An 11886-nucleotide genomic window follows, 5' to 3' on the forward strand; every position below is an offset into this window, starting at 1 on the left:
CAAGCTGATTCAGCTCTGCGTTGTGCTGATTGGCTCTATAATGTCACCAATCGGATGTCCGCCAAGCCGAATCGGCTCTATGATGTCATCAATCAGCTGTTCGTCCCAAATTGCTCTAATTTGCGAATTTTTGAGTCCTTTTGCTAATTTTTGCCAATTTTGACTTATTTTAGTAATTTTTCTTTAGTTAATTAGTTATGGCAAGGGTTGTAATAGTTAGATTTACTACTTTCTTTATTTTGCTTTATTTTAAAAGTGACAAATAATTGTTATATGATTATTAACTAAAATTGGACATTTAGACTTAGGCCCTAAAACTTGGACTTCGGGATGCAATTTGTAGTCCATTAGATTAACATATTCGTAAGTTTGGCTTTAAATTAAAATTCAATTAGACTTAGTGGGCTTTGTCATGTTTAGTTAATTAATCAACTCATTTAGAATAGGATCACTAAATCAGGTCTTAGCATGTAAGATGTAGTCCAATTAGGTTAAAAACTTAATAATTAAAGCATAATTTGTAATTGGGCTAGACTAGATGAGCTTTTATACATAATTGAATAGATAATTAGGTTAATTATTTGATTGGAAATTGAGTTTAAAATGGAACTAAAGAGGACCTCACATATGTAATGGATGCTTGTAAGAGATACAACTGTCACATTTATAGGGAATAGCATTAAACAATAAAATTAAAGACTAAGATATACAAATAAGGAAATTGGCTTCCGGATCCATCTCTGAATGTGGCCAAGCTTCCTTATAGAAAAGAGAAATGCTACTCAATTAGAAAAAGTATCCTGGAAAATTACCTAGGTGGCGACTCCCATCTACGTGCTAGTCTCTGTGATTGGTTATCATGGTCCTATTAGGTGGAAAAGTCTTGCAGTGTCGTAGTCACTAGAGACACTTCTGTCGCCCATAGTGGCGACTCTGCTGGGGATAAGAGAAGTTGATTCTAGTGTATCTTTGTCTTCAATTTTATAATGAGCTTATACCTAATACAATTTTAAAATAAATTATTTACGATCTCATACACATATATTATATAGGAAAATAAGAATCAAAATTATTTAAATATATATACCAATAAATTGGCAGATTTTTTAACTCACCCCAATTGTTGCACCAAACTTAGGAGTTGTAAGTTTGGATACTACTTTTGCATATTGGACATGCTCTGTATCACCATCTGGATGTTACATCAACATTTTTTATAGTAGTCTTACATGTGAATTTTATATCCTTTAACAACATGCAAACAATTGATAGTTATAATGATTAGATTATCATAAAAAGTCTACATATTAAATGATTTATACAACAAATACCTTATACATGTGAATATCTAAAGACATTAATTCAATAATTATTTTCTTGTTAATATTTCTTTATTTTCAATATCACGGATAGAATGATTCTCAATTTGTAATTTGGTGATCTTCTCATCTTATTCAGCGAGACTGCATAAGCAAAATATTAATATCTAATTAAAATAATCAATGTAATGTAATTTTTTTATTACCTCAGTTGGAAATCATTGACTGTAGGAATATCCGAATTGATAAAAAAAAAATTGTTGCAAAAGACTATTCACCGAAATTATATTTGCACCTTATGTATAAAATTAATTTGCGGTAGTTCGGTATTTATATCACATGCTTGAATAGTGCATGCTAGAAAGATAATAAGAAATTATCACTAATGAATTTATTTATTATTATAGATAAAAAATAACAACAATAGGTCCAGATGATTCTTCTACAAGAACTTCATATTCTGGAAATTGAACGGCCCACTTGTCCCAAAGGGTAATATATAATTTTTCGTCAGTGTATCAATCATAAGTAAAGTTATAATAAAAATAAATACAATATTAAATGAATAAATGAATTGTTTTCATTAAAATATGATTACTTCAAGTTTTTTATCAATTCGACGTCTCTTTGTAATTCTGCCAGTGATATTTGTTTCCTCAATGTCGCCGATAGATATTATTTTCTCTAAAACATCTATAAATAAAGATAAATTTAAATAATAGAATCAAAGCTATGTATATAAGTAATTATTAAGATTTATTATTGTATTACTTGTGAGAAATATTTTGTCGCCTGCCTTTTCTTTCACTGCATCGAAATCAACAAAATCAAAACGATCAAATGGGATAAGTGAATCATCATCATCAATGGCTTTAACGAACGTGATTCTGGATAATCGGATATGAAAATAGTGATTGCTAATTTATAATTGAATTGCGCATGTATCACCGTAAAACTAGAGATATGATAAAAATATCTTTTCTTCAGCAATCCCCGAAAATGATCAACAAACTATTTTGGTATCGTCCCTTGCATTGTATCACCCTCCAAAAAATAACCAATTTTTTTAATAAATGCAATACGAAACACAATGTTCATAGTCTATTATAGTTTCTAAGAAAAAAAATCAAATATCTTCTCATCTATCATTAAAAACTCAATGTTAAATAGATCAGTAGGATTTGAAATATTGATAAATTTCCATATTCTTGCAATAAGAACCTGAATTGAGATATTCTTACTCTGCCTGTTAACCTTAGACAGAAGTGTGTATAATATTTTTTTGAAAAACAAAAAAAAAATTATATGTACATAATGCTTAAATATTAGAGAGTTAATCATCAAAAATTTCATGATATATAATATTTTAAATACAATCAAAGAATTCAGTATCACAATCTTCTTAACTGTTATTTATTAATATATGCAAATTTATATACAAAGTAACTCTTGATAAGGCAATATATAACTGTCCATGGTAGAAAACATGATCGTGCAGGTATAAACTAACTTATTCTAATGTTTGCCCTTGACTTTTATTAATTGTCATGCAGTAACAAATTTTTATTGAAAATTGTCTCATCTTTAATATAAATGGAAATTTCTTTTCATTATAAGAAAGAACAATGTGAGGTATAAAAACTCTTTTACCAGAATGTGATCCAGTTATTATAGTAGCTTCAATTACTTTAGTTCCTAAATTAGTTATCATTAATCTCGTTCCATTGCATAAACCGAGGCTTGGGTTGATATTTCGAAGAAGCATAACATGGGTATTTCTTTTTAATTTTAATTCATGTTGAGAAGAATCGTTAAATTTAAATTATTTAAAAATTCTATTGGATAAAGTATTTCTAGTTCATCGATGCTATTCGGTGTCCTACATATCGAGTCTGAATTGTAATATATCTTTTCTTCCTCATGGATTAAGTTAATTATTTCTTCATTAATGGTATTAACAATCTCATTTGTAGGTGTTATTATTGATCTATCTTTAATATACGAATAATTTTTGTAATTTTGTAATAAATCTAGACATATTTCTTGAATAATTCGTTCTACAGGATCCGTTACTTTCACCATCATCTTTATATTTTTTTGTGTATGTGTTGTACCATCTCCAATTGATAAAATCCATATTGCAAAATTTCTAAGCTCATCGTTATCATCTTTGTTTATAGATATAGAAGTGAGATGCATATTAATAGTTAATTTATATATCTTAAAATTTTTTCATAAATAAGATTTTGTTTTTGAGGCATTTATAATATCTGTTTTCTTTTAAATAAAATTATAATATCTGTTTTAATACCCTTAACAATCACTGGTAAGATCTTTCAAAAATCACCGCTTAATAAAATAATTTTCCCACCAAAAAGTTTATTTAATTTCTCATCTTCTGTTTTATATAAAATATCTCTTAACAATCTATCTAATGCTTCAAAACAATATTTATGACTCATAAGAGCCTCATCCCAAATTATTATACTTGTTTGTTCTATTAACTTTACTAATTGAGTTTCTTTTTTAATTTCACATGTAGAATTCATTTATATTAATCAGTGTTTTAAATCTAGAATGAGTCGTTCTACGTCCCGATAATAATAATGAAGCAATTCTAGATGAAGCTACAACCAATACAATTTTTCCTTCTAATCTAAGTTTAGCTATAATAACTTCATATAAATATGTTTTCGAATGCCTCCATATCCATAAACAAAAAATAATCCACCTTTGAGATAATGAATAGCATAATTAATATCAGCATATACTTTACATTGTTGGATATTTAGAAATGTAATGAGACTATCATATTTATTTTTTAACTCTGAAATGTTATAATTTAAGTCTTCAATAATTAGTCAATTTTTAACGTCATTAATAAATGATTTATCAGGTAAAGGTAAGTTATGGTCAGTTAAAGAAATAAAGTTTTTATTGAAATTTTTTTCTAACTCGAGCAATACTCAGTTTTTTAAGTACTTATTAGAATTAGATGTAATAGGAATCCTCTAAACTATGTTCCAATTCATATTTAATATTATTATCCAAATTCTTCCAAAATGTATTAAACAATTTATTTGGATCACTAATTTCATAAAATAATTTAAGAATGGTAAATAGATGTCAACATTCAAAAGATGTAGTAGATAAAATACTTTCTTCCATTGTGCTTATCTATTCAGTATCATTTCCTATTAAACCGTATGTATTACATGCAGATTGAAATGTTGGTATATTATTCCGTTAACATTTTTAATTTCTTCAAAACTTATAGGGCCTTTTACAATATTTAAAAGCATTCTAAAATAATAAAGTTTTCTAGAATTTGGATGGACATAAGCAATTCTACCTATAGAGAAACCCTTTTTTCCTTCTAGTCTACATTCTTTTCTTTTCTTTTCTTTGCTATACTCATTTAGTAGAAAACTCAGCATATGTAAGAGTTCTAGCATCTTCATAAATATCATTAGTATTCAACCATTCAGTAAATATAGTACGACCAAAATCTTGAGCATTTGCAATATAACTTAAATCTTTAGATAGTTTGAAGAAGACTGTGTTCATATTTTGTAGATGTATTACCAGTTTTTTAACCGCTGGTTCCCTATGTTGTATTGGAAATTCAAATAATCGCCAGGCTGCTTCACATGGAGAGATATAAAGACAATTTAGATATATTTTGATTTCATCAATAATAGGCTCATTATTATTCTTAAACATATCAATATTTTTTCCATACTTCGAATTCTATCACTATCTTTAATAATATATTAAAATAAACATTTTACCATTGTAGATTTATAGCAATGGTTAACATTAATATGAGCTTCGTATTTACATCTTAAATCTTTATTATATAGAATAACAAAACGTTTAACAATTTTTTTATTATTTTTAATAATAAAATTCCCATTATTTCAATGCCTATATACAGCAAAACTATTACTATCAATAATAGTTTTGTCCTGATAATTTTTAAGAAAACATTTACGGCATTTGCCATTATTCATGCAAGGGGAAGATAAATTAATATGACTGCATGGACCCAATTTGGTATGCGTCAATATTCTAATTCTTTAGATAGCAGAAATCAATAAATCAATGTCTGAAGGTTCTACCTGTTTACTGTTTTTTTGTAACCACACTAAGCAGTGTATATGGGGAAGTCCTTTTTTTTTTTTTGAAATTCTACAGTGTATAAAACCCAACAATTTTAGTAAAGTGTTCATGTTTTTTAATATCATCCATCAATTGATTAATTTTTACTTTAATAACACGACAAATTACATTGGGTCTATCATCAAGTCGTTGAGCTCGAATATAATCTAACATTTGTTGAATTTTGGGCCATAATGGGTTGTAAATAAAAGTTATAAATAAATCTGGGTGCCCATAAAAATTTACATATAGCCATTGCATCGTGGTAGTGCTCAATCATATATCTTAGACTTCTAGTATAAGTGGAAGGCAATATAGACTTACCAATATCATTGCAGTTATTATATTCATGTCTCATAATATTTTTAATTCCAATATATATTTCAGATTTTAACTATTTTGATTTTTTTTGATAAAATCTAATCTTTCTTCCTTAATACATGAAAAGCATCAACTATAAACTGTCGAAATAAACGTCCTCCTCTTATTAAAGTTGTTCCTTCATCAAAATCGTTGTTATAATATGTATGCATAATATTCATGCATAGTTACATATTTTCTACCACAATAAGAATTTCTATTTGTAGTGACAATATTCAATATCAATCCTATAACCATCTTCGTTGTAAGAAAATAGTATAAGACTGCATTGACATTAGGCTCGGGTGTAGAATACTAATTCGTTTTAAAATTCAGATGTATGTTCAACAATTATATCACGTTCTTTTTTGAATAAACTAAAATGACCAACTATTAAACCTGCTATTTCAAAAGATGATGGTAAATTATATTGTCGACTATCACGGGATTTTCTTCCAATTAGTTTTAATTTTCTATTTAGAAAATCATCTTCTTTCAATCTATCGCGAATCATTCTAAAAGACTTTACAATTTCATTATGAGCATCAAACATTTCAATAAGCCCCTTTACAATAGTTTCATTCACTGATATGTTAGAATCACTATTTAGAAACGCTGCCATTCTATTCCGCACCTCATTTTATGTATCATAAATATATAATTGAGCAAATTTTGAATTTTCACTGTTATTAGGCAATAAAGAACCAAGAAAATGGTGATTTTGTTCAGATGTTTTAAACACATAAGGACCTAGGGTTCTATTGATTTTCACCCCTCTTACAAGGTTATTTTTTCAATTAAAAAATATACATCGCTTACGGGTTTGCTTTTTCATACTCATAAATATCTCTTACGAGGTTATCTTCTTATACTGACAAAAATAACGCTTTTACGAGGTGGCTTTTTCATACTCAGAAGTATACCACTCTTACAGGGTTGTTTTCTCCTATTGAAAAATATACCCTTTTACGGGCTTCTGATACTCACAAATATAACCCTCTTACGGGATTGTTTTCTAATATTTACAAATATAAGATGGAGTTGCTTTCTCATATAAAGAAATATATCTCTCTTACGGGTTGATTTATCATATTCATAAATATACCCCTTCTAAGGGGTTGTTTTCTAATATTTATATATATCCCTATTACAAGGTTATTTTATAATATTTACAAATTTACCCCCTCTTACGTGGTTGCTTTCTCATACTAGAAAATATACCCTTTTTATGGGGTTGTTTTATGATATTCATAAATATACCTGTTTGTTGGAATGCTTTTTCATACTCACAAATATACCCGTTTTACGGGGATATTCTCTCATATTAATAAATATACCTCTTTTACAGGGTTATTTCCTTATACTTATAATTATAACCCACTTATAGGGTTTTTTTTGTTATATTGAAGAATATACCATTTTTACGGTGGTTTTTTCTAATAGTTACAGATATACACCTCTTACTGGGTTATTTTCTAATATTTACAAATATACCCCTCTTACAGGGATATTTTTTCAATTAAAAAATATACCTCTTTTACAGGTTTGCTTCTTCATACTCATAAATATACCGCTCTTATAGAGTTAACTTCTTACATTGACAAATATACCCTTTTTACGGGGTGGCTTTTTCATATTGAGAAGTATACTACTCTTGCGTCTACGGGGTTGTTTTCTAATATTGACAAATATACCCCTCTTATGGGATTGTTTTCTAATATTGACAAATATACCTCACTTAAGGGGTTGTTTTCTCGTATTAAAAAATATACCACTTTTTTGGGGTTGTTTACTCATTTTGAAAGATATACGCCTCTTACGGGGTTGTTTTCTAATATTAACAAATATACCCCTCTTACTAGGTTGTTTTGTCATATTATAAAATATACTACTTTTTTGGGGTTGTTTTCTCATTTTGATAGATATACCTCTCTTACGGGGTTGTTTTCTATTATTGATAAATATACCCCTCTTATAGGGTTATTTTCTAATATTGACAAATATACCCCTCTTACGGGGTTGTTTTCTCATATTGACAAATATACCCCTCTTACGGGGTTGTTTTCTAATATTGACAAATATACCCCTCTTACAGGGTTGTTTTCTCATATTGACAAATATACCCCTCTTACGGGGTTGTTTTCTAATATTAACAAATGTACCCCTCTTACGGGATTTTTTTCTAATATTTACAAATATACCCCTCTTACGGTTTTTTTCTAATATTGACAAATATACCCCTCTACGGGATTGTTTTCTAATATTGACAAATATACTCCTCTTACGGGATTGTTTACTAATATTGACAAATATAACTCTCTTACGGGGTTGTTTTCTCGTAGTAAAAAATATACCACTTTTTTGGGGTTGTTTACTCATTTTGAAAGATATACGCCTTTTACGGGGTTGTTTTCTAATATTGATAAATATACCCCTCTTACGGGGTTGTTTTATAATATTGACAAATATACTGTAACACCCGGAATTTTTATATATTTAATAAATGAGTTATCTTCTATACACAATTAGTTTGAAATTTTAAGAAATTATTCAAGTAAACTATTTGAGAAATGATTATATTTTGGTTATTCAAATTTTCCCAAATGCATATTTATATAAATAAAATTATATATTGAAAAATTATGATAGAAATTGTAAGGGATGTTTTTATAAAAGAATTTTGAGAAAATTGGTATTATAATTGATTAGTAGTATTAAATTTTAAGTTGGAATTTGATTATTTAATTTAATTGTGTGTTAGGACTAAATTGGAAATTTATTTTGGAATAAGGATTGAAAGTATAATGTTATTTTTATGGGGTTTTAATGGAAATTTGTGAGTTTGGTATTTTCGTAAATAAATATGCTCGGTGGGGGTATTTTTGTAATTGTGTATTTTCAATAATTCGGATTTGGCCCAAATTAAATAGTTAGGGGCTTAATTGAAAGGCTAAAAAGAAGTTTGGGGGTCAAATTGGAATTCTGCAGGATGAAATTGTAAGTAATTAAGAAAGTTGAGGGATCAAATTGTAATAAAGAAAAGTTCAGGGGTCAAATGTCGATATTGAAGGGAAAGAAATCGGGGAAGAAGAGAGGAAGAGAGAGAAAAAGCGGGGTCAGCATGAGAAGAAGGAGGAGCCGGGTCTTGCATCGTCGGTGGCGGCCGATCTTGGCGGCGGCTGGCGTCGGCCAGCGACAAAGCAGCGGCGTGAAGCGGCGGAATCGCGCGGCGTGTGGCAGCTTCGAGCATCGTTCGGCGTTCCGTGGCCTTCCGGCCGATCTCGGTGGCGATCAACTCCCTCTTGGAGAGCTTCCTTTTGGCGGCGTGGCCGGTTTTAGTGGCCGGAGGAGAGAGTTCGTGGAGGCAGCGCGTTTTGGGCTTTTCCGGCGAGCTCCGGCGGAGGATGGATGATCGGAGGACGTATCCCGACTCTCCTCGGCTCAAGCTTCAGCGATGGCACCGGTTTCGTGGGCGATCGGGCTTCGTTGGCAAATCGACGGTCGAGATCGTCCGCAAATCTCTCCCGGATGATCGAGTGTCGGATCGGAAAATCGGGCGGGAATCATCGTCAGTAGCGTCGTTGTGAGTTCGATGGTGTGTTCGGATCGTCGATCGGACTCCTGGTAATTATCTTTGGCCCGTTAATTTTAGAAATTCTTGGTTTAATTGTGTCTATTGGATTATATTGAGTATTTGATGATATTGTGAGTCAAAAATAATTGTCTGTCAGTTTGCCTGCCTCGTATTTTGTGCTGTGTGGCGGAGTCGGGAAATAGTGAAGTTTGGGGACCCGACTCCTATTGTTTGAATCGTTAAGTATTTGAAGTGTTCTTGGCAGTCCTGGACCCGTTTTTACGGGGGGTAATGTTCGTGTTGTAGGGGAGGTTCACTGAATTTTCGGTAGAATTCTCCGAGTCGAGATTCTTAGACAGTCAGTCCTAGGAGTCTAGACCTAGGATTAATGATCGATTGTCTCAGCGTATTGATAAATTGTTTTCCGTGATTAGATGATCTGTCTGTTCGGCTCGCTCCAACCGAGGCACCGGAGCAGAGCTAGGAGGTCGCCCAATCCTGTGAGTTAAAGTCATTTACTCATTGCACTATTGCTAAGTCTGATTTAATATGCTATTTTGAAAGTTTATGCATAATATGGTTATTAGTATCATAGCGTAAATAATTTCAACTGGACTATTAATTATTGAAAATAATATAAATATTATTATTAGTAACGTTATAATAATACAGATATTATTATTCTGTCGACACGAATTGCACGTTGCCTTATCCTAAATTTTTAATCTTTATTTCGATAAGTGTTGAATGATTTCATTAGACAATGATATTTATTAAATGTGGTGATTGCGATTTGGGAAATGTGGCTTGTAGAACATGCCGCCTGATGGGTTACATCAGGACCGCGTGCGCACCGGTAATGATCATGGACATAAGGTTATTATGGATTTGTTTGCCTTGATCGAGCATTGCTCTCTGGGCTGAGTTCAATTGATTGCCGGAGTTAAGGTCCCTGATCGAGCGATGCTCTGTGGGCGCCGGCTTATTTGGAATTCAAGTGTTCAGTCGGAGGTAAGGACCCCGATCGAGCTTGCTCTGGCTCGGACTGTTGGATTAAGAGAGCCGAAAGGCTATTAGAATTTGGGGTTAGGGTTCTCTTGAGCCACCGGTCCCGTAAAAGTAAATATATATTTTTATTTATTTATTTATTATGGTATTTGATTATAATGTGATTTGTATTTACGTGCATGGTTTGATATCGATTTGAATAATCTATATTTTCCGAGAAGAATGCAATAGTCCCTAGATTATTTGATTTTAACTCACTCTAGACCGGTCTCCACTTATATTTTTCAGGATTCGTATTTGTTAGTTCTCCCGCGACTCTTATTCAGTAACCCGACTCCTTCATCATCGGGTGATGTATTTGATTTGGTATGTAAATTGGTAAATCTTAGATTCTCCGTAGTAGTAATAGTAAATGTATCAGTTGTAAATTTTCTGAGCTTCGGGTCTGGCCTAGTTTTCCCGCGTAATCAAGTATTTATGTAGAATGTAGCTATTAAGATAGTTTGTGGTTTTAATAATATTAATTTGAGATGAGATTTGTTTAAATCAGTGAGTGTCAGGCTTACTATGGGTTTCGGTGGCCTTAAGCCTACCCATTCCCTAGTGCCGGTCACGGGCCCACGGGTGGGGTCATGACAAAGTTGGTATCAGAGCTTAGGTTTAGATTTCCTTCGACCTAAGTTAAGATTTTTCTTGGTACTGCGGAGTTAGGATCATGTCTATCTTGTTGTTTTCATTGACTTCAGTGTCTCAGCCTTCACTGTTAGAGAGTCAGTCTTTCCTTTCTTGTAAGCTTGTCCTTGGTGCTGTGCTGAGAATGAGCTTTGTAGCGATGGGAAGATCCGAAGCGCGATAGACTCGTGATGTTTCTTCAAGTGATTAGTGCAGTTCGCCTTTAGAAGCTTTGATTGTGGTTTCGATGGTGGGCACCGCAGTCAGTTTTAGTGTAGAGCGTGGTTGCAGTCGTGTCATGGACTGCCTCGTCATCGCACCAGGCATCGTCTTATTGAGTAGCGCCGAAGGTAGTGCCTGGGAAGTCGAGCGGATGTCGGCTGTTATGGTTGAGTTGGTGGTTGTAAGAAGCTTAAGAAAGGCGACAGGAGTATTTTCTGACGCTCAGAATCCAAAGAAACTTAAGCGAACATTGTTTATTTTCTAAGTAGAACAAGTGTTTTAAAATACAATATTGCGCCCAGTCCCGTAAGAATGCATATGGCATTTCACTGTTAGGCATACATAAATTCATTTTAGGGCATGCATCATACATTGTGCATTGCAACCCTTGGTGATAGGGGCATCATCACCCTGGTGCGCGATATTGTAGAATTTTATATAAAGAGAAATGGCTGGAGATTTTATGATTTTACAAAAGTGTTTTTCCAAGATAATAAAGCTTTTATTAGTGATGATTATAAAGTAAATAAATAAGTAAATTTTTCAAAGTAAATAGTGTTAGCTTGAGAA

The sequence above is a fragment of the Ricinus communis genome, chromosome 2, assembly GCF_019578655.1.
Source record: "Ricinus communis isolate WT05 ecotype wild-type chromosome 2, ASM1957865v1, whole genome shotgun sequence".
NCBI classification, from domain to species: Eukaryota; Viridiplantae; Streptophyta; class Magnoliopsida; order Malpighiales; family Euphorbiaceae; genus Ricinus; species Ricinus communis.